Source organism: Trachurus trachurus, assembly GCF_905171665.1.
Source record: "Trachurus trachurus genome assembly, chromosome: 24".
Lineage (NCBI taxonomy): Eukaryota > Metazoa > Chordata > Actinopteri > Carangiformes > Carangidae > Trachurus > Trachurus trachurus.
In genome coordinates this window covers 14,815,063-14,838,664 of record NC_139910.1, presented here as the reverse complement: position 1 = coordinate 14,838,664, position 23,602 = coordinate 14,815,063, and the positions used below count along the sequence as shown (strand labels likewise).

Below are 23,602 nucleotides of genomic sequence, written 5' to 3'. Positions count from 1 at the left end.
CGAGAAAACCATTAGTATAGAAGAGAAAGATGAAAGAAAAGATGAAACGTGCTGTGGGTTGAAGGGTAAAAAGAGCGTGCAGAGATTGAACACAGTGCGAGGAGGACGGTTAAACAGGATCCTGGAGAGAAATATAAAATGCAGCCGAACAGCGGGGAAGAAACGTTTTGACATTGCTAACAGCCATGTTGCCTCATCTGTTTCACTGACTTAGCACTGTCTTTTCCTTTTCATCATGCATAGCCAGGCTAACATACCTCAGCACTTTGTCTGCCCACTCAGCCATGCTAATGGCATTAAGGCTGCAGTGCAGGGCTTCTTAGGCCCAGTTCTCCTCCATTCACACCGAGAGCAAAAACAAAACCACAGAACTGCCATAATCCACGACCAGGATGTGTTTTACAGAAATTATAACAGATGCTCTTAATGTACCCATTTATTCTTAACGTACCTTAAAAGCCACAATACACTCTTAACCAGTCAAAGAATGTACATCTAGGCTAGCTGCTCTGTAAGGCTGTGAATTTTAGCATATGCTCACAATGAGAATGCTAATGTAGAGCAGGTGTAATGTTTACCATATTTACCATCTAGGGATTACTAAGGTGATTGCAATTAAAGCAGAAGTGAGTGATATATTTGTGTTAATATAAGTCTTAAATAGTTATATCTTCCGACAGCAATCACTTACATAGAGTGTTTGGTCTGAAACACGGGTCTCTCAGTCCCTCTGCTCTGCTCTGAGTCGAGGAGAAAACATTTATCGTATCCTACAGTTTTTATCCAATGAGGAGAGAGAACGGCATGCAGGGCTGTGTGTGCAGCCAAGGGACGCCGTGAATGTGGCGACGTAGGGACGAGGACTGTTATGGTGCGTTCAAGGAAACTCGTATTTTTCCGACCGTGAAGTCGTACCAGTTCGATCTGGTACGAGTTCACCGGTCGGAAGTTACGAGTGGCCGTTATAGTGACTTTCACCGGTAAAACAGGTCGGTAAAACAGGTCGGAAAAACACGAGTGGGTTGCCTGGAACGCTACAAAGTCGTAAGTTGTGACTTGAAGCTGTAATTTACGATTTCAAAAGCCTGCCTGGAACGCAGCATTAGCGAAAACGACCGGACCACTTACTTCTGCTTTAATACCACAACAGACATATTTGCACCAAACCATCCAATACCAGTCTGAAGCAACCCCTGATATTTGTCTTACTAGGAGCCAAGACACTAGCATGGAAAAAAAAAATTACAATCGCAAGTAAACGATTAAATATAAATGAAAAAAAAAAAAACATGAAAGCAACTTGATTGAAAACGTGAAGCTGAAAGGTGAGAGCTGAGAAACACCAGCCCCTGTCTCTCCACTGTTAGCCTGGTTTTAATTAGAGGAAACATGTCCATTGATGTGGAGATCAGGTGCTCAGACAGACTGAGTGATTGACAATGATAAGGCCTCGTTAAAGCGCTGATTAAACTTTAATTGACATCTGGTTCTTTTAATATCCCTGCCGTATTTTTAGCGGTATTGCTGTCGCTGAGGAATAAACATGATTATTGACCATATCCATAAAAATGTAGGGCAGGGAAGTGCTATTCTAGGAAGTGGCCCAGCTCGGGGATGGTTAGAGGGGGAAGAGGGAGAGAGAGAGAGAGAGAGAGAGAGAGAGAGAGAGAGAGAGAGAGAGAGAGAGGAGAGTCCAGTAAAAGGCTTTGTTAAGGTGATTCATCTTGGAATCAACTTAAATGGGGGCATCGGTTGCCATAAAAGGCAAGAACGAGAGCGCACACCTCTCTCGAAGCCGTCGTTAAAGTGGTTGGAATGAGGTGTGAGGGTGATGTTAGTGTGACACAAACCCAAACAGAGTGCCAAAGCCCTGCCCACCTCCAAAATAACAAGAAGCCCTCTCTACTCCTCACAGATTTTTTTTTTGTTTCCTCACAGTCTCTCTCACACACACACAGACACACGCTCCATTCCCTCCTGATTGGGATCATCTCGCGATCCAATGCACACTGACATTTTTCTCAGCCTCTGGTGGTCTAAGTAAAGGAGGTTAAACCCCTGAGCTATCGCTTGCCAAGGTGGAGGTGTAAACGCGACTGTGGCTGTGTTTATGTTTAACATTGACACCCAACACCGCAATCTCAAATCCAAGACAGCAGCCGCTTCTAAGGAAATACAGTTCCTTGCCAAAGCGCTGCGAAAGATTGACTGAATTGATTGATTTAACAATACACCACTAATTTCTTGGAGTCTCTGCTGGTAGCAGGCCAAGTGGGCCCCGACTAAAAAGTAGTAAGGCACACAACCTCCCAAAAAGCAATCAGTTGTTTGTTTTGACACTTCAGTTTTTTTATGGATCAAAGAAACAACATCCAAACTAGTGAGTTTAAGCGCTGGTGGTCCGTAAAAACACTGCTGGTATCAATCTGACATTCAGCAAGAAAGGAAATGAGCACATTTCCCAAAATGTCAAGCTTTTCTTTCATATACAACACATCAATAATAATCATTCATAAATGATGAATCTAATGTTCTTCAAATTGAGATCTTTGCACAGTCTTCGTCCTGACTCTCTTGGGGATTAACGTGGATTCAATATCAGGAATCAATACATTTTTTTTGGCTGTTATTCACCTCATGAGTTCACTTTATGAGATTCAGCATAAAACCTGGAATACAAGTGCACAGAAAGACACAAAGTCAGAAAAACAGGGAGGCAAAAAATAAAATGAAATCAGTAAATCATCCCTCTGTGTATTCTCTGCCATGAGTGTGCACTTCTGACACACAAACACACACACACAGACGCTGACAAATCTTGCAAGCAAGCTCACACTGTCTTTGTACCCCCTTCCCCTCTGTGCTCATCCCTCCCTCTTCAAGGCTCCTCTCTTGTCTCATCTCCTCATAAAAGGAATGTTTTGTCCTCTTAGCAACTTTTTCCTCCGACCGAGCGGGTCATATGAGTTATTTCTGCGGATGACAGAGAACAGATTTGTCTAAACTGGGAAAATAAAAGCGATGTTTTAAGGGGAAGTGGAAGACAGATGACACGGGCGATGAAACAACCATTTTAAGGGAAAACAAAGTAGGAGACAAAGAGACTACACATTTAAAGGAATACTATTCGCTCCATTTTCTGTTTTTATAGAAAACAAACATTTCATGGATGGAAAGACACTGTCATAGGGTGGGGGGAGGGGGGGGGGAAGATGGATTCAAAAACAAAGTGGCAACAGATGAAAGAGAATCATCATTTTGCTCCAACCCCTCAAAGCCACATAACATAAAAGCACATAGAAATGGGTGTTAAGAGATGATATTGATTCTGCCAACCTGTGCTCCTCAGGGTGGGCTTTTCAAATAGCAGAGGTGTTGACAGTTTCCTCTATTGATCTCAAGTAGAGATTTATGAATGATTCTAAATTGCCACGGTGAAATTTAAGCGGTGTAGAGGTTCTGTGGCTCAAAGTCACGCACAAAATCATAAAGTCAGTAATGAGATTTGTCTCTCTTTTATTTAGTGAGTGCTGTATTTCTACATCTGAGCCACGGGGTCATTTTAGTTTCATCGCTATTGTGGATCTAGTTTGTGAAAGCAAGGTCACTAGGTTATCAAAAAAACACAACCTTAGGATGACACCTATTTACTTTATAATGGGATGTCTTACTCTAACACTGTTAACTTTCCTTTCCTTTCAAAAATATTCCTGTATCTGTCTCTGTACAGCGCATAAGGGTTTGTGTGTGTGATGAATGACTGCAGCATGCATTTGCTGCTCCACTGATTGGACATAAGTTAACTCAAGGCTGGTATCCACAGGAGGGAAGGTTTTCTCTGCACACAAGCACCATTATACCACAAAGGCACACACGTCTCTCACACACACACACACACACACACGCTGCAGTTGTCCACTGAGATTTCCATACCATACTATGACAAGATGACATACGACAGCGACCATTCCCATGAGAACGGTGCTGTCATTTTCTCATATGTTCCCATGAGAAAACATTTACACATCATCTATAGAGATATTTAAAGGGATAGTTCACCCAAAATTCAAATTTCTCATTATCTACTCACCCTCATGTCGACTAAGGGCTGGGAGAAGTTTCAGAGTCCTCCGTGCCTTCTCGGAGTTACAGGGGGGGCTCCGTGCAGCACTGCATGTCCATATGACGGTAGCGAACGGGGCTCACTTTTCTTCCTCCAAAAAGACACACCAAAAAACATCCAAATACCTTCATAGTGCTCGTCTGTAATGTCCCTCTTGTATTGAAGCCCCAACATGAGAAATTGTTCCGAAAAAAAATTTGTCTAGCTGAAGCTCCCAGTGTCTCAGTTCACTGCTCTGTGCACTGACACTACAAACAAGCTTATATAGATTTATTTAATTTTTTTCAGAACAATTTCTCATGTCGGGGCTTCAATACAAGAGGGACATTACAGACGAGCACTATGGAGGTATTTGGATGTTTTTTGGTGTGTCTTTTTGGACAAAGAAAAGTGAGCCCCGTTCGCAACCGTCATATGGACATGCAATTCATGCGCCGAGCCCCCCTGTAACTCAGAGGATAACTCTGAAACTTCTTCCAACCCTTAGTCGACATGAGGGTGAGTAGATAATGAGGAAAATTTGAATTTTGGGTGAACTATCCCTTTAATGTTAGAGTAAAAGACAAAAGAGAGAGAGAGAGAAAGACATTGATTTCCAGCATTATAGACCATTTTTAACGGACAAGCGTATAACGGTGATAGCGACACGCTCCTCAAAGTGTCAGGGGCTGCAGAAAGAATTGGTTACTACTTACTCAGACCTGATAACAGTAACCATCCAGCATTCACATCTCTGTGAATCATCTTTTGCGTATCTGTGAATCCAGAGGCCTTTGAAATCACCCTGGATTATCAGCACTGCAGACCAAGTTTGCATACGAAGCGATCACACTGGAAAAGTCTTTGAACACAACAAATGACACTGCGCAAACTGGATATAAAGGTTTATAACGTCCAGACTGAATGATGATCCCACGTCAAGTCAAAAAAGATATATTTAAATGTTGAGCAGACACCGTAATCCCTGGCTCTTTCCTGACCAGACTTACACAGCAAATCCAAGGGGTTTAGAAACTTCTGGTCACACACCACTTCCCTAAACTCTCCATGTCCACTGACTGCGCTAACTTTAAAACCCTGTAGTAGACTTAAAAAATGTACAGCTGGCTGGGTGAGCGTGGGATCTTTTCCGCTCGGCTGTTTGACAATTATTCTCACACACACCACCACACCAACAAACAGATCGTTTTCACTTTTTAGCTAATGGTCAATCACAGTCAGTGACGTCCGTGGCGCCCTGCAGAGATCCCACAGCGTTTTATTGGGGCCGAAAGCGTACGAGGCATTTACGACTGCCTGGTGATTAGTGTGAGACAAATTCCCCGACTATTCAGCACAAAAAACCACCAGGATGTAGATGACAGAACTGACAAGAGCTAACACTGAGAAAATTACACTTGGTCCATTTACAGTTTGATCCTGATTGAATCGAGCGAGAACTTCTCTTGTTCTTTTGTTCTCTTGGCTGTGCCTCGTCATTAACATACGGAAAGGCCGTACACAAGTATCAAATGAACAGGGATGTTCTCTGCACAACCTGCTAACCCCCCTCCTGTCTTCTATTTCCACCCTGCCAGCCTCCTCCCTCCTCTACACTACCACTTCACCACTGTCTTGCTACTTTTACTGTCCATTCATCTTGGGTGGTGCTTCCCGCTGTCACTTATCACCATGGCAACGCCTGCAGTGGGATGTCATTGGTCACTTTTATAATATCCCAAGAGAGGAAAAGACAAAGGAAGCAGGGGTAAGGGGGGCGGGCGGGAGGGCGAAGGGGAGAGGAAGCTGAATGAGCTAAGATCAGGGCGATGTGTCAAAACAGTGATAGCAAATGATAAATGAATTCAATATGAGACGGAAGAAGAAGGAGAAGAGGAAGAAGGAGAGGAAGAGGGAGAGAGAGAGACCGGGGGCTGCTCGCTCATTGTGTTTGAACACAAAGCAGGGTGAGGGACGGCACGTGCCAGTGGCGAGCGGGAGGCCTCCAGTGGTGCGGCTCATTGCACTTGGGACAATATGTCCAACTAGAGGCTCAAATGAATCCTAATGGAGCATTTACTCTCTCATACTGCCGCACAATATGGCTGCAGACCCCTCAATAGAGAGGAGGTCAAGGGCCTTTTATTTGGAGGGCCTGGAGGAGACACCAGACCCCTTGATACGCTATTAGCCGGGATTAGATACACACACACACACACACACACACACACACACACAGACACACACACACACACACATAACCAGAGTTTCCTGTGGTTTTATTTTGTAAGTCACAGATGGAATTATTTCGGTCCAGAAAGCAAGAAATTAGCAAACATGACATGAACAGGCGCTGCATGTCCAGAGAGCACAACGAACTAACCATCCAGCAGTGTTGCAATTCTTCTATAGCCCTGGTTTGCCCTCACAGTCGCACTCGCTGCTCCCATGAAACTGGAAAAATTCACAAGAGGAGAGAAGCAATAGAGAAAGCAACTAGCTGGAAACCACCGAAAGCGAGCTGGCTGGAATCGAAATGAAACGGCCTCCACCTTCTCCATCGAGAGAGATGTCATCATTAAGTGATGCAAAATTCATGGTCTGATTTTCTCGCTGGATCACCATTAAACAGAATCCAACACAAGGGTCCATGGACTCATATGACCACATACTGGGTTGCACGGCTTCTGCAGCGTTCACCGACTCAAATTTATGACTTTTAATCAAAAGTATACTTTTATTAAATACTTTCAAAACCAGGATATGGCCTAGAAATATTTATTATCATATCACATCTTTCCAGTACTTCTAAGCTCCTATATACTGTAGCAATAATTCTAATTTATAGAATCTAACATTTGTAAGAAATGTATAAGATTTTTAATTATATTGGATCTGTGATTTGTGGATACTCTCGGAATAGATAGATTGACTACATAGAAGCAATTCCAAGGGCTGTCGGTTTGTCCTTTACTTATTACAACCTGTGAGGGTCAATAATTCAGTTTCTTGGAAAAGACCCACACGTCAGTCAAGAGCCAGGAGTTATTTAGTGCCACACTCACTCAATGAATGCCTAAAACTAAGTAATTTACAATACTGTGCTGCTCTCTCTCCGTCTAAAACTATTTTTTCAGAGCCAAGTCACAGCTTGAGGATGGTTGCCTTTCTCTCGATCAAATTAGCCTGAATGTTTTGTCCTTTGTCCAGTGCTTCGGGGGGAACTTATTCGCTCTGCACTACGAGCAGCTGCAAACACAAAAACACAGACGTCCAATCAAGGAAGTTGGCAGAGCCACAGCAGCCAATGGCAGAGAGAGTAGAGAGAGAGAGAGAGAGAGAGAGAGAGCAGGGATCAAACTGGCAAAGTTCACCAGCAGCTGGTTTACATCAGTGATGCAGAGATGTGGAGCAGGACAACTACCACAGCTCAGCTTCCAAAGAAAACTAAGACTGGAGGGGAGGGGGTTACACTGTCAAACTCACAGATGATCAGACGAGGAGATGTTTCCTTTAGCTGGTTAAAATACTTTGCGATTGCAGGGACTCAAGAGAAGAAATAAAATGTCTAGCTCATCTTTTTTTGTTATTCTAATGAGGCAGCTATGAATTTTTAACTGCTATTTGTTCTTTCATTTCCTCTCTCATTAGCACATATGGCTGGAATTACATCTGTATTCCCTTTAAAGCAGCTCAAATGCCCAGACACTTTTTATCACAAGATAATAAAATCCTTTATTTGCCGTGGCTGTAACTGAATCGGATGTCCTTGGGAAAGTTTTTTAAAAAATGAGTTTTGTTTCAGGATGAAATAGTAAAAGCAAAGACCTGATGCTGAACTCAAGATCGCTGTAAAACTTGTCAGATACCCCACGTTGCTCCAGCGCCTCCACTGCATCTCAGAACATCTCCCCGGATCCTTTTGGGCATAAGCTGGGTACCTGCATCAGCCACTTCACGGAAGAACTGAAGAGGTGAGCTAAAGTAAAGTAAGGAAGTCAACATTTTGAAATTCTTCACAGACCTATGTACTTCAGTCACTTTTTCTTGCATGTAAAACTGTGCAATACTATGGATTCCTTTGAGGATTGTCTAAAAGTGTGCACTGCATCTCACCTCTCTCTCTCTCTAGAGCGGCTTTGCCCCTCCACTTTTGGGAGTGGTAACTCTGAACAGCTACCAACTCTTTTTTTTTGCTTTACCTGGTTAATTCTGAGCATACCCTAGTAGTCTTAATGCTTTGCTGCTGTCGAATTTGACAGGAGAGTTGGCACATCTGCACAGAACGAGGTCCCTGGTGCACATGTGCAGAACCAAATAACACGCGCAAAAACACACTGATCATGTTGCATTTCTCAGACATCCAGGCTCTATGCAAATATAGTAGTGGGCCAATATCTCTAAAACAACCTGTACACATCCACCACCCCTCCATGTGAGACCACCTTGCTCCCTACACATCACAGCACCACGTATGTTGGCAGAACATATTATGGCATGTGCCAGTGCGTCTTCCCTCCTGCCTTCTTCTTCTGTACCAGCCAGAATCCCTTCAGCGGTGAGATGACACCTTGCAGGCCCGCACCAGTTGAGGTGCTATAACATATACACACACACACACACACACACACACACATACACATCTCTTCCTGGGCTAAAAATACACCTGCAGCACCGGTGCTGTCAGGCTGGGCTCAAACAGCTATGCTAACTAGGTTTGCCAGTTGTGGGAAACTTTACAGAGTGCTTGTAGCAAGGGATACCAGTACATAATAAACTTATTTCCTCGCCTCAATAACTCTGACTTTTTATTTTGACTGCACAGTATTTCTCATGATACTCTCCTTGGCACATTGTCCAACTTCTGTATAAGCAATGGCTGTGTTGTGTTGGAAGCTTTTTTTCCCAAGCTACAGAATTGCTTGTTGTATTTTTTTTTTCCTTTTCTTCACCTGAGTTCGGTACTTTGAGCCTGCAAGTCAGTTTGCAGCCATTTCTCATGTACATGTGGAAGTCCCAATCCAGCAGGGGATGCAAGGTAGTTATCCAGCACTGTGCCCTACTACCTCTCCTCCTGACAGTCAACACAGATAAAAGTGAGCATCCTGGAAGGCTGGCACTGAGACGCTACTCAGATGGCACAGATCCACTGGCTGCCTTTGCTTTCTTGGCAGTTATGTTGCCCGGTCGGCACTTGTAGTAACGTTTAAAGGGATAGTTCAACATTTTTGGCAAATTCGCCTATTGCCACAATCCCCTATAGGATAGTTTCATTACCTTTAATTATCGGTGCATGTTGTTTTGAGATATGCGGGGCAGAGACGCGAGCTGCTCAGCGAACACAATGGATGCGAATGGTACAGGTCTCCTGTAGCTCATCAAATTCATCAAATACACAATCCAACAACTCCAAAACGCTCTCGTGGACAAGTTGTCACCTGCACATTTGCCACACTATGAAATAATCATGTATAATTATTAATTACAACACACAAAGCCAATACTCGGAACTTTACTTGCACTTTTTGCTGCTTCAGACAACAAGATTGAACACCGACTACAATGCTGATTGCTGAAAATGCAAATTCACAATCCACGAGTGTTGCTAGTTGGAGATTTTCTAGTTTATTTCATTTAATCAGTGTATTAAGGCAGTCACTATGAATCACATTTTATATTGCTATTGCAATAATCTATAGAAATACTACCTTCCGGAGAAGACATCAAAGTATCAAAACATCTTCAAACCTTTCATCAAGTAGGCCTATTTTCTATGTCCAAGAATTAAAAAATAATACACTTCTTTTCACCACACCACATTCAGAGCTATATCAATGATGAATCTGCTGGACACACTGCATTTCTAACAAAGGGAATAACTTGCTTTAGACATTCATTTAGCAAACATTCCACTGCAGACATGCACAACTACATATTCATGGAGGTCTGTGTGCCAACATCAATGAGTAGAGTGTCTGATGAACAAACAGACTCAAAGAAGTTTATCTGCTGAGTGCACAGAAACCCACTGCTATGAATAATGAAAGCCTGCTGCTCAATAATAAATGTCTGCATGCTCGCACTGTGCAGCTGCGCTTGTTTGGCCTGTGAGGGAAATTTCATTATACCGACTCCCTTGCTGTTCATACAGACGTGAAGGACATGTACACAAACTAACCACTGCGTCAACCCCTGTCTGCTCACATGGAAGAAGAAGAAAAAAAAAAAAATCACCAAAAAGCAGGCGCACAACATGCATGGTCACAAACCCAAGGCACCGGAGAGCTACTCAAGCCAGCCAACAGGCTAGTTAGGAGGGTAAAACACTTAAATAAAGTGGATGTGAGTGACTGCCAAGTGAAACTTGAGTCAATGCGTTCCCTCATTGTGTAGTCAATAGATAATGTAAGGCTGTTGCTGCCCCTCATGAACACACAGCGGCTTTGTCACAGAAGATGGGCCAAGTCTCCAGAAGGTGACTCTGGGTGTATAAGTCTCAAGAGGAGCAGATCATCATCACCTTCTGTGGCAAGTTTTAAAAAAAAAAAAAAGAAAAAAAGTTTCCGGGCTCCTGTGGAGAGATGAAGGTTGTCCAGAGGTGTAGAGGGGAAGGCACAGCAGAGAAAGTGAGGGAGAGGGAAAGACAGAGCGACAGCTTGAGGCAGAGTTAAAGAGAAAATACAAAAAAAAAAAAAAAAAGCGTGGGTGGTATCTGGGGAAAGGGAGAGGGAGAGAGATCATCGTCTCTCATTGAGATCAATGCCCACACCAGGGGCTCTGTGTTTCAGGCCAGGGGAGGCAGGATAACGAAAGAGGCTCTCCCATTTCTGGAGTAGCAGCATTACCTCATAACTGCAATTTTGTCACTATATTGCAGTATAGTATAGTATAGTATAGCTATTGTGATTCAGTGCTGTTCAGTGTACTGTGATGAACTGTGTTTCACATTCATCTGACTGCAGTAAATATCCCAGAGGGCGGCACGTCAAAAGAAATTACACTTTGAATCAAATGGATCTGAAGTGCTCAGATGTGCACACCTTTTCATTTCCATTGCTTTATCACACCTCTCTATTGTTCTTCTATCCATTTTCTATAATCTACAGTACATCTCTGAATAATGTCACGGTCGGAGAATGAAAAGAGGAGCGGTTTTACAGTCTGGTGGTATAGCTCGGAGGCAAAGTGTATTTCAGTCTCTCATGCACTACTGCCTTTCGCACAAAGAGGGAAATGTGTAAACACAGGAACTTTTAAAACCTTTCACTTTGGGGAAAAAAAGGTGCTGACATTAGCCTGGCTATACTTCTAATACCAACCAATTAACTTTTCTTTTAAATGTTCATCATAATTGAATCTAAACTTAATGAATTAGGTTTTCTGTCTAATCTCTTTAAGATTAGAGAGTGGCCCTAAGAGGGAAAAAAAATAATGTTCAAAGGATATCATCTGTAAAAATGAAAACCAAAGATAAAACGTATCAACACTTTGCATTAAAACAGCAGTGCTGTTGTTACAAAACAAGAGTAGGGACTTTCGCCTGCAGCAGAAATCTTATCTTGAATCCAAACTTTCCATAATGTTGAATGTGGAAACTATCTAAACAGAAACCTACTGTAGGTACCATTGCGATGAGTGTGCTCATAAAAACAACGCTGATTAAGCAGGGTGAATTTCCTTCCAACAATGAATTCAACAACCTATTCACTACTATTCAGTGAACTTAGGGACTTGGCAGCAACTCTGGGGTGGATATGCGAAGACAAAAAGACAAGAGGGTGAGGGGGGGGGGGGTGGATTTGTGGGATAAACTGGACAGATCAGACAGTGCCCAGGGCAGCTGTGCAAACCTCTTGAGTTTTTGTGCTACGTCGCAGAGTTTATGCACGAGAGACGAATCTGTAACAAAGTGCTGGGTGGTGTTGGTCGGTAAAAGTGCCCTTGCTGTAAGGAGTCTGGAGGCAGTGCCAGTAGTAGGCAGAGCAGCAGGACTGACCACTACGCAACAACAAGTTCTGGTTTGATCAAGTCTTCATTCATTTTTGAACATTTTTCTAAATCAGAAAAAAAGCAGGTGGTCACGTCATTGTTAAACCTCATCGGACAGTTTCTCGATGACCTCAGAATTATGTGGAAACTCTGCACCTCCTTGTTATGCATCACCCAACAACTACGGTACTGCCAAAATCAGCAAGGCCATGTAGAAGAAAGAAGAAGAAAAAACACAACAAAATCATCATCTAGTTATTCATTAAACAAATACAAATCTGGTTGGAAAATTATCCAGGCTACATTACTAAATCATCACCCAACACATTTACACACACACACAAACTCTCTCTCTCTCTCTCTCCCTGGTAGCTAAACAGGCAGCGGTTGGTCACTGTCCTCAGGAGCTTCTTCTATCTATAGAAACAGAGCGCTCGTTAGGGGTCAAAGGGTCAGCTGCAGGCGTCACGTGACCTATGTCCTCATGACATGTCAGCACCCCTACACCACCCTCCGCCCTGTGCACCCACACGCGGTCCTGACAGCTATACGCTTTAAACATGCCACTGCGAGGCAAAAACCGTGCGGTGAATATTCTCTTGCATGCAAATGTAAAGGAAAGGATGTCATTGTGGGAGGGAAAGGAAAGGATGATGTGTCTGCAGAGCAAAGAGGGGGGTAAAGAGGACAAAATGTGGCCTAACAGGCTCGTATTAACTGCACTATAGAGGACTGACTCAATTAAGGCCTCGGTCATCCACTTACTTTGCTGTTATATTGAACAATGATAAAGACACTGATCCACGGTGCCTGGCAGGCAGTTTTTTTTTGTTTTTTTACAAGGAGCGAGATGAGATTTTCACATTGTGGCAGACTCTTACTTACTTACTGTGTCTTTATGATTCAGTTTTTGCTATATTTAGATTGAGACTGAGTGCTGGGGCTGCGACCGAGACAATGCGGTCTTCTTCAATCTACTGACGCGGCTGGCTGACTCACACACACGCGGACATATTCTGCTCGTCCATATAGATTTCATCATTAGATCAAGCCCGATGCGGTGTCTTGTGTCTTGTGAAGGCGATAGGGGGGACAATGGGACGGAGAGGGTGGAGACAAAAGCACCTCTCGGTACCTTTTCTCCCTCTTTGCTTTTCAGCCGTCACCGGGCATTGTGAGGCTCTCTGCTTGTCTCCAATCGACACATCTTGAAAGGGAAGCGAATCAAATTCTTCCTGCAGGTACAAAGTCCCCTCACTCCCCTATTCTCTCCTCCTGGTTGCCTCCATTTCTTTTCCTTTTTTTTCCCCACTCTTATCAGTGGGCATATTTCAAGTCCCTGCAGTATCCTCTTCAGTATTTTGTGAGGCTAGTGTGTGTGTGTGTGCGCGTGTGTGTGTGTGTGTGTGTGTGTTGTGTACAAAACTAACTACATAAGAGACAGACTGCACACACACACACACACACACACACACACACACACACACACACTGCAGCTGTTATCACTGCTCCCACATGACTTCTTGTTGTTATCTATCCTGGTCATTCAGACTTTGGCTTGTCTGTCATTCCTCTCATCACTCCACCGCTGTGTGTGTTGTTGTTGTTGTTGTGTGTGTATACAAGTCATCATACCTTTGACAGTCAGTCACAGGAGCATTGCTCGAGAACCAGGAGCTCTCTCAGTCGTGTTGCAATTACTACTCAGTCTGCTCATGGTCTATCTCTCCTTGTTAGCCACACAGGTGGGCCCCTTCACCTCACTACCACCGAAGCGGACCCAGATCCCCCTCATACTATATAACAATTTAGCTCTTTACCTGACTGAACTGTTACACCAGTTTGCAAACTCCACAAAGCTTTAGAATAATTTCTGACACCAATTAAGTGCTGGAAGACACGCTCAACCCTGTTCTCCTATTTTCCGCGAGCAGAGTTTGGGGATTTACATGCTTTAAGATGTCCAGACATCGTCACTCCTCCTGTTCTCTACCATGGTTAAAGAGCCTCACGTTCTTTTTCTCTTTTCTGTTGTTTTTTTTTTCATTTTGCCCTTATTTGCAAATGGAAATGAGAAAGAAAGGATACGCTATGCAAGAAAGTTCCCCAGCTGGAATCAAAGTGGGTATGTTGCAGTCATGTAGTACACGAGTTAAGCATTCGTCTTTCATGACCTCATTTTCACTTGGATATCCATGCAAAATGTGGCAAACACAGCAGCACTGTGTTGGACTTGAAGCTGAGAGATTTGCAAAAAGAAAGTGTGTGAGTGTTAATAATAATAATAATAAAAATATGCTTGTGAAATCTTTAGAGTGAGAGCGCTCATAATAATTCAATGACAATGTGTAAAATGCAACCGACTACGTGGCGATTAGGCAATCTGGATGAAATGAGAGAGCACGGTTTACTGAAATCAGCCTCATCAAAGATTTCCACTATTCTTACACTTGATCCACGTTGCATGAGGAAATTTTAATTTGCAGCTTCGGGCAACATCTGGCTTGGTGAATAATGCCCTGCTCCTTCCGCTTCCTCTCTTCCATAGTAATATATTACCTTTGTTTGAACTCACTGTAAACCAGGTCAAGCCCCAGACAACATGCCGAGGCCCAACCAAGACGTAACGTTCACTGCAAAACTGGCAGTCGCCATTGGCCTCCTTGAAAGCAGCTCCAGCTTATGTAAAGTAGGACGTAGGATGGAGATGGAGTGTGGCGTAGACGCGTAGGAAACAGATGGAGGGAGAGGGGAGGGGAGGGGAGAGACACAGAAGAAAAGACAGAGACACAGAGAATAAACACGAAAAGAAGTACGACAAGAATAATGGAGAGTGAGACGGATGGAAGAAGAGCCTCTGCAGTGGCAGAAGCAGTAACTCCCAGCGCCGAGGCCAGGCCTGTCTGTCGGCACCTATCTGTCCTCCAGAGGCTCTGGAACACAAACCAGGCACTTGCCTCAAGTCACCAGTAACATTTATATAACCACACACACACACACACACACACAAAACAGTGAGATGACCCTTGACCTCATCCTACACTGCAGGATTTACACATGTGAGCTGCTGCTATACTGTTCAGCCGGAGGAACACGGTTTCCCTCCAGGCCGCTCACGCCAAGCTTGTTTAACTCCAAACACTGGTCTGGCATTTAACCAAGACAAATGTGCATACACTTACACACACACACACACACACTTTACACATACAGTACATACATACATACATACTAGGGATAGACCGATTATCGGCATGGCAGATAATATCGGCTGATATTCGGCATTTTTTTGATAAGCAGTATCGGCCGTTTTTTCACCGATGACCAATAAAATAAACTCTTAGCTCTTAGCTGTATAACAATGTCCCGCCCACTGAACCAAGATCTGTGTTGGAGTTTAAGTATTATTCTACAAAAAAAATAAGGTTTATATATTACAGATTTTCACAGTGTACAAAAAAAAAAGAAACAAACTGTTTACTGTATTCAGTCTAATTCTAAATGCTGACACCATAATATTTCTATTTTTACTGCAAGTGAATATCGTTCTTGGTTATCAGTTTCCTTGATCACTAACAATCTGTATCGGTATCGACCCTGAAAAAAAAAAGATCGGTCAGTCCCTATTAATACATACATTCATACACAATGAAGCCATTGTGCGATGCTCACAAATGAGCGGTGCTAGGATGAATCAAAAATATTCCCCTAATCCGAGATCAGAAACTGCACCATCATGCAGCCCTTTCTTCCTCGCGGCGTCTTGGTTTAATGTAGGCCCCTAAACAAGCCCCGAATAACATCACCTGCCAAACGACAGCCTTGTTATTACTGCAGTCCATCTGCTGCTGTTTACAGGATTCATGCAGCGCTCCTTTCACAGCTCGCAATGGAGTGTGTGTGTGTGTGTGCGCGTGTGTGTGCATGAATGCTTGTGTGCTTTGTAAACACACTTCTGTGGCTGTTTCTAAATAAATGATTGCCGTGTTTCTATTGAATTTAAACATGCACCTGTTGTACCGACAGGTTGGAGGAAGGCTGGGGAGAAACATTTAGATTTTTTGGGATACATTCATACACTTTAAGTGAATATATGAAGTAGCTTTTTGCTTTGGAGTGCAGCGCAGAGGGAAGGGGCAAGACCTACCGATCCTTTTCCCTCCTCATTTCAGATTCACTTTCAGAATGTGTGAGATGTCTGTGTTACTTATCAAACAGGTGCACCAGCCTGAACACCTGTTATCCGAGGCGTACCCTGCATGTTAGCCAGTGAAGTGCACCTCTCTCCTCAGCAGGGATGGAGAGACTGTGCAAATAAGGGGTGAAAATAAAGTGCGACTGACTGTGAATTCTGCAGGATTTACTGAAGATTTAGACTTGCAGCTAAAACAAGAGTAATTGCATGAAGAATTCAGTCCTTAATGGTAAATTCACAAAACGTTTAAAAACAACAGAAACGACGCCGCATCCTCTAGTGCAGCATTTGTTGTATGTGATAGAAATGCCATCAACAGCTCAAGCAAATCTGAACATAAACAGTAATGTATTGAAGATATCATGTCAGACAACACTGGAGCTGCCAACGCCAGATGACACCATCCAGAGGAAGGGAATCATCCTCCAATCACAGTGAATGGTAAGTTCTTATACGTCTGTTCTGTGTTTCACCTACATGTACCTACTCAATTAGTTGGGGCTCAACACTGACCCCTACCTTGGTCCTCCTTAAATCTTATTGTGTCCTTTTTTTCCCCCATCCTAAGCAGCCAACAGTGTTGTAGGGAGTAGCTATGTCAAGAGGATGATGGTTCACAGCTCCGGCTCACTGCTGGCTGGCTGGCTGGCCGGCTGAATGGCTACATTTGGACCTCCGAGGCAATGAATCACATTCACACATCCGCCATCTTGTGGTCCAGTCAACAGCACTAGCACGAAAAAAAAAAGCAGAGGAATACACATCTGACCTCATGCATACACACATGAGTGCACACTGGTACACCAATGCTCCAGAGCAAGGACGAGGAGACGACGCCTATGGATGGTGTCAAAGTCAAGGATGGATGATTGTTAGCTACAGATTGTTATCATCCCCGGCCTAATGTATATACATGTACAACCACAAAGTGTTTTCACCCTGTTATATAACAGTAGTCTTGACACACGCCAAGCTGTGGGCATGTGTCTATAAATGAAAGAGAGTTATGTAAGAGACTGCTATTGTGTCAGATCATTTCCCGTAGCTTAATGTGAGAGCTCTGATTTCAATATTATACAGCTGAAATTTGAATACAGCACAGTTTAGATTAGGTCTGGCCGTATAAGCACAAACATCTACAACCACCGCGTCTTTACATTTCCTCTGGCACAGCTCTGACTGGAGGGAGGAAAACTATAATGTGTCGTTATTCACTGAGGCAGAACCTCCATCCGCTGACTGTCTCTCTTAAGCAGATGTGTCTTTCATCAGTAACAGTTTCCTAACCTCTACCTGACCTCTGCACTGCAGCGATGATTTGTCCTATGGTGATCTGACAGCATCGCAAGCGTTGATAACACGGATGAAATGACCACTGAGTGAGACTGTTTTTTTTTGTGTAGGGTTTAAGTGAATTTGGCATTTCCTGCTAACCATCAAAGACAAAAAAAAAAGGAAGGCGAGCTCGCCTCCACTTCCAATCTCCTCATCATCTGAGCTAGAGGAGCAGCGTACCCTTCGCGGTCCCAGCTGGGCTTCTTTCCAGCACGAATCAGATGAGCCTTGTGCTCCGGCCTCATGAAAATACAAAGAGGAGCTGGATCCTTGCTGTGAGCGGTAAGTGAACAGCCAAATATTAGCTCTTAATTGAAGGCAGCATTTGTCTGTGTGCAAAGGCACCCCTGCTGTGCAACTGTGGACAAACACACAGGACACTAAGAGTCTACTTCCCCCTTTGCTCCCATTCTCTTTTCTCACCACTTTCGACTGTTCTCTTCAGCGTCCCTTCACAAGCGAATGGCCTTGCTCTTTTCCTCTTCAAAAGATTATTTTTATAAACATTCCCAGTTTTTTTTTTAAAGATCGTTTCTGCCAGACAGTCATGACAAGAAAATAAAGGGCTGAAATTGTTAACGGCAACAAATTCAAGAAATAAAGTGTGTAGTACGTTATGTGCTAGAAATAAAAGTCGACTACATTTTACTTTCTGTTTCATTCCTATCTCTAATCCTTCACTGTCTTTCTCTCATTACCTCTCCCTTACTATTCCTTGTACTCCTGCCCAGCGCAAGAAGAAGACGGGAGAAGAAAAATGGGTGCTTATGAAAATCCTAATGAAAATTCAGTGTGTCTGTAATTGAATCCTGACGCCCGAGTCCTGACAAGAGGGATTCAAGCTACCGACGGGATAACCGTGCCTCGCCTCCCATTTCTCCAGCCTCCATCAATCATCACACATCACGGCGATGACCAGGGCAACGGCCGTTCCAGCTCAATAAGAACCCATCAGTGAACGAGAGGAAAGACGAGACTGGAGCACTGGAAGGGGAGAGGAAAAGAGCACTCGGATATAAACAGAGAGGGAAGGACAGAACGGAGGAAAAAAAGGAACATGCTGTGCTCCTCATCATGGAGTTTTGCTAAACTTTGCATATTCAAATCTATTCAAAACACACAAATTCTCTGAGTGCAGCTGCAGGGATCATTTTAAAGTCTGCTGGCAGCATTTAGAGCCACATTATGCACAGAACAGAAATATATGATGGTGACCTAAAAGGGCAGCTACATTGCATTATAATTGCTTTGCTTAAAAGTCAACACAAAGAATACCCAAACCATGGACTCTGTACATACACATACACACATCAACTGCCGGTGCTTGAGCTGACAGTGACTGCGGAGAACCCGTATCCAATTCACTCCTGAAGCAAACTAAGGCCACATTGTGCTGAGGAAGATATCGGACTACGTTTACAATCCAAACATACACATGACACCAGGTGAATGGCCTCGGCAGTCCATGGTTTTACACCATTGTGTGGCTCATTTTGGCTTTCAGCTGAGAACAGAAACCAGGTCAGTCATAAGACACCGCGGTACGCCATTTACCAAGTACCTGGATTTAACTGACTGATGAATCATTCTTTGTTCAGTTTGTAGAAAACAGACAAGAACCTGTAGCTGTTGACTATATATTTGCCAATACCGCAGGATTTGTTTTGGCAGTATTATAAACTCTGTACCAGATTTAGTCTGTTGTTGTGACACTTAAATTCTCAGTCTAAATAATTGAAATGATTTCTAAACCTCGAAAGCAAGAGCATACCCTTTTTATTCCCGAAGCTGCAACTGGCACACTCACACTCACACACACACACAAAAAAAAAACGCCTTACAAGACAAATCTTTTCTAAAGCTCATTAGAGCCTAAAGTGACAAAACTTTTGTGCATATTCAAGAACAGCAGCTGTGGTCAAAAACACTGGCAGCTGCATCACAATGAGTAAGGACATACTGTATAGGCTAGATCTAATGTATGAGACATAAAGACCGAACAAAAACACAAGGCAACTGTCAGAGAGTAAGAAGACAGAAAATAACTGCTAGTGCTACTTTAAACTTAAGACAGGGAAAGAACTGAAAAAAGAGGGCACAGACATAGAGATGAGGCTTAGTTTATCCAGTGTAGAAGCAGAACTCTGAGCTCGGTTGGTACTTTCACATTTTCTCCCTGTTTGCAGCGTCTGAGACATAGTCGGACAAGTCCATTTCAGCTATCTCATGTCAACTCATTGAGAGACCCTGTCAACAGTCTCTCCTCTCCTGGCTGACAGTGAGAGAATGAAACAGAGTCTCAAGGAGCCAGAATGGCAGCTATTGGAGAGATGTGGAGATGGATGAGATGGATAAAAGGTGACATAAGAAAGCTTCAAAATATTTTGAGTTTTTTTTTTTTTTTTATCTGTTCATCACAGAAAAATAAAATAGTACTTTTAGTGCTTCAGGTTCCAGAAAGTATTTTCCCCTCTATAACAACTTCTGTCCCTGGAGTTGTGGAGAAGAGTATAGTGGAACAAAGAGAATGAGGACATTATCACCAATTGAAAAAAGTGAGTGAAAAAGCAGAAAGAAATACCAAGAGACAGTCACTGGTAACTCGGTCTACGAGCGAAACATCACGAATGAGGATGGACACATCTATATGGACAAAGAAGGGACGGAGGTGGTAGAGGCAGTGGCACTATAAGACACAAGAAGCACTAGTCACACGGGCTAACTGAGCCCTGGTGTCCCTCCGTCAGGGCGGTTCAGACCACGCACAGAAGCAGCATTATAGAGCGCTGGGTCTGGCCAAGAGGGAGAACAATAGCTCCTGTGTGCCGGAGCCTCTGGAGCATCCTAACAGCTGGGAGATAGGAGGTCTGTCTGTGTCCACTAAATGGCACCTAAAGGGGCGTTGCACATGGCGCACACATTAATTTTCTCTCCCTGCCTTTCCCAGAATCTCTGGCCCACCTTCCTCCCACCTCCTCCTCCTCATCACTCATTTTACTCTCATCTCTTTTTTTCATTTTACTACAAGCTCTTTCATTATGGCCCCTGTTATTCCGCCTGTCCTCCTATCACCCCACTCAACCTCAGTGGAAAAAAGACAAAGGGGGAGAGAGAGAGAGAGATACAGAGAGATATTCTTCTTGCTAGCATGAGAAAGCCAGAGACTGGCAGAGGATCAGAGCAATGTCAACAAATAAGAGAGGTCCAAAAGCCTCCACAGGAGGCATGCCAAAGCTCTTCTATCACGGGGGCCTCTGAAACACAGAAAAACATGAGAACTGCAAACTGTGCAGGAATGTCATCCCTTGCAGCAAAGAGTTCACAAACGGCATCAGATAAAAACCATGGCAATATGTTCGGCTCTATTCTGGGACTATACCTGAAGGTACGGGCCATTCGCTGGGTAAAACTGAGCACCTATCATGCAGATCCGTGTATCAAAGTGCAAGTTACATGGTGAGACTTTCAACATTTGCACCAGCGTGTTATGTTTCCCTGCAAGCACAAGAAACTAGGTATAAAATAAAAGCCCAGGAGGTTATGCCCACTTGCAAGAGGACTAGGGGCAAACAACAGACATACTTCAGCACACATCCTCTCAGAACTGAGCGAGGGTGAATTTGGTTCACTGGTTCTGCAAATGTCATTTTGGGAGTAGAGACACAGTGGATAATGTCTTGAAGCCAACATCAAATTCAGCCAATATGTCCGCTGTTTTATGCATAGGCCCATACATGATCCCTGGGAGCTTGTTGTGAAATCCAGGCTATATAGCTTCCTCTCACTCATGTCATGTGAGTGTGTGGATGCCACTGTTGCAGACTGATCATTGTAACAGCTGCAAGGGGTCTTACTCTATTTTGTCCACGGAGTCGGAGCTACCTCCACATGCTCCATTATATATTTCGCACATTAATCATTTCTTTAACCCTGCAAACTTTTCTGGGAAGTGTGCACATTTGGTTCAGATTATGTGTATTAGAATTTCCTTGGTTCAATTCAATATCCTGATGAAATCTTGGAATGTCTTCTCTATGGATTTCAGTGTATATGCTCCAGACAGTGTAGGTGTACAGAGCTGTGTGGTTTATTTTAGCTCTAAAAATCAGCTATCTCTCCATATTTGTTGATGTTGGCATAAAAGAATTTCCTCTTTTGAAATGGTAAAGATTTGATCTGAATTGACAGGAGGATTTAGGAAATGAATAAACAAACAAATAAAACCATTATGCTTCACATGCCGCCAGTTGATCTACACCACACTTAGCCTCATGTGTCTCCTCTGTATCGTCACTGCGTTTGATATAGTTCTAGTGCATTAGAGTGACAAACCAGCGCCATTTATCTACTGTCACAGGCAGCAGGCACAGCAGTGTAGTCTACATAGACTTTTATCAATGGCTCTGCAGCTGATGTTTCCAAAGGTGATTCATTCATCACCAATCAGTGATCAGAACACACATTTCCATTACAGACTTTTCTGATGCTCTCTCTCTCTCTCTATTGTAACAGGCTTCACTGTAGAGCAGCATCCAATGCTCTCTGCTCTCATTTGGTGCTTACATTTGACAAGCTGCAGAATATATGATGAGTTTAATGTAGCACCACGTGAGCTGGCATCATGTAATGCAACGAATATCTTCAGGCAGACACCAATTATAGGTGATCACTGTACAACAATCACAAAAAGGACAATGCTGCTCATGCCCACTTTTTTTCTTTTTCTTTTTTTTTTTTGCACTTGAAGTAGTACAAAGAAGGTTTCGGATTTCACAAAGCATGATTTTCACTGGGCTGAAGGCTACCATCCCCCATGACTGCAAACCAAGCTGGCTGGAATAGACCCCAGCTCCTATCCTGCTCTCTGAGGCAAGTCAATGCATTCTTAGTGGGAAAATTAAATCACGTATTGCCGATGCCAGCGGTTTACCTAATCATACTGTATCACACTGAAACTCAAACACAACACGTTAACGAATAAAATTCACCTAATGTAAGACGTAAACCCTTTTCTCATTTTTTTGCCATAACGTTAAATCATTTACGGGGGGAAAGCAAATATTTGCTCTCTGGTTTCTCACCAACATGATATTCCTCAGTCTGAATATGTCAAGACGCTGCTGCTGCGGGAGCTCATGCAGATGTTGAGCTTTGCCATCTATCACCCTTCAAGCAGTCCCGTGACAAATACGAGCATTGTTTTTCTCTCCACTAATTAATAAACCTACGACCGGGTACTTTCAAGGTTTTGCCCACTTTGGAGTCAACGTTGCCACATTTTGTCACCTGTGCACTGGGTTAATGTGGCAGCCAGTGATGGCCAGGCAGTGTTGAATTACCGAGACCGTTATTTAGTCAAGCAGCTCCAGTTTTATAAGTCCAAGGTTGCAACATGGTGACTCGGGTTAGTTTAGTAGTGGTTACTGTGGTTAAGATGCAATACGGTTAAGCTAACGTTAGTAAAGTCACATTTCAGAGTAGCTAATAAAAAAAAACAACAAGCGTGGCTTCAGTACACAATGTTCGGATAATTACCTGATTATGTTCGTTAAAATTCCTCTTTATTTTCTGTCCATCCTCACTGAGCAGCAGAGCATGCCACCGTGTCCAAGGTTTTAAATCCCCGGGTCGGATCCATGATTGTACTGTCTCTGATATCAAATGTACTCCTGATGGAAGAGGCGGCGGCGGAGGAGGAGGAGAAGAGCCCAGGCACTTTTTTTTCCAAAGGGATTCTCTGGCAAGATATTGGTGAAATTGGCATTAAACCGAGCCGAATCAAGCTGACAACACGTCCGGTAGTAAAACAAAACACCCGTCAGATTTACCCACGTGTGACAGATATGGTCTTTCTAAAGGAACTGTTGTGAAATTATGTTTATCCGCGGGAAAATGTCCCCATTATAATCAGTGATAATGGTACGTACCACTCTATTGTTGGGGCGCGAGAGCGAGAGAGAGCGTCCCATGCAACTGATGTG

At 43.4% G+C, this 23,602-nt stretch overlaps 1 protein-coding gene across 1 annotated transcript in view; it reads right to left on the bottom strand.

Moving 5' to 3' along the window:
* The window catches only part of wasf1 (WASP family member 1), a 58,790-nt gene extending 35,264 nt beyond the window's left edge, over positions 1-23,526 (bottom strand). The window contains exon 1 of the mRNA XM_084000080.1: positions 23,157-23,526. The gene's annotated coding sequence lies outside the window, so the exon portion shown is untranslated. The remainder of the gene's footprint in view (positions 1-23,156) is intronic.
* Between the last annotated feature and the right edge of the window lie 76 nt (positions 23,527-23,602).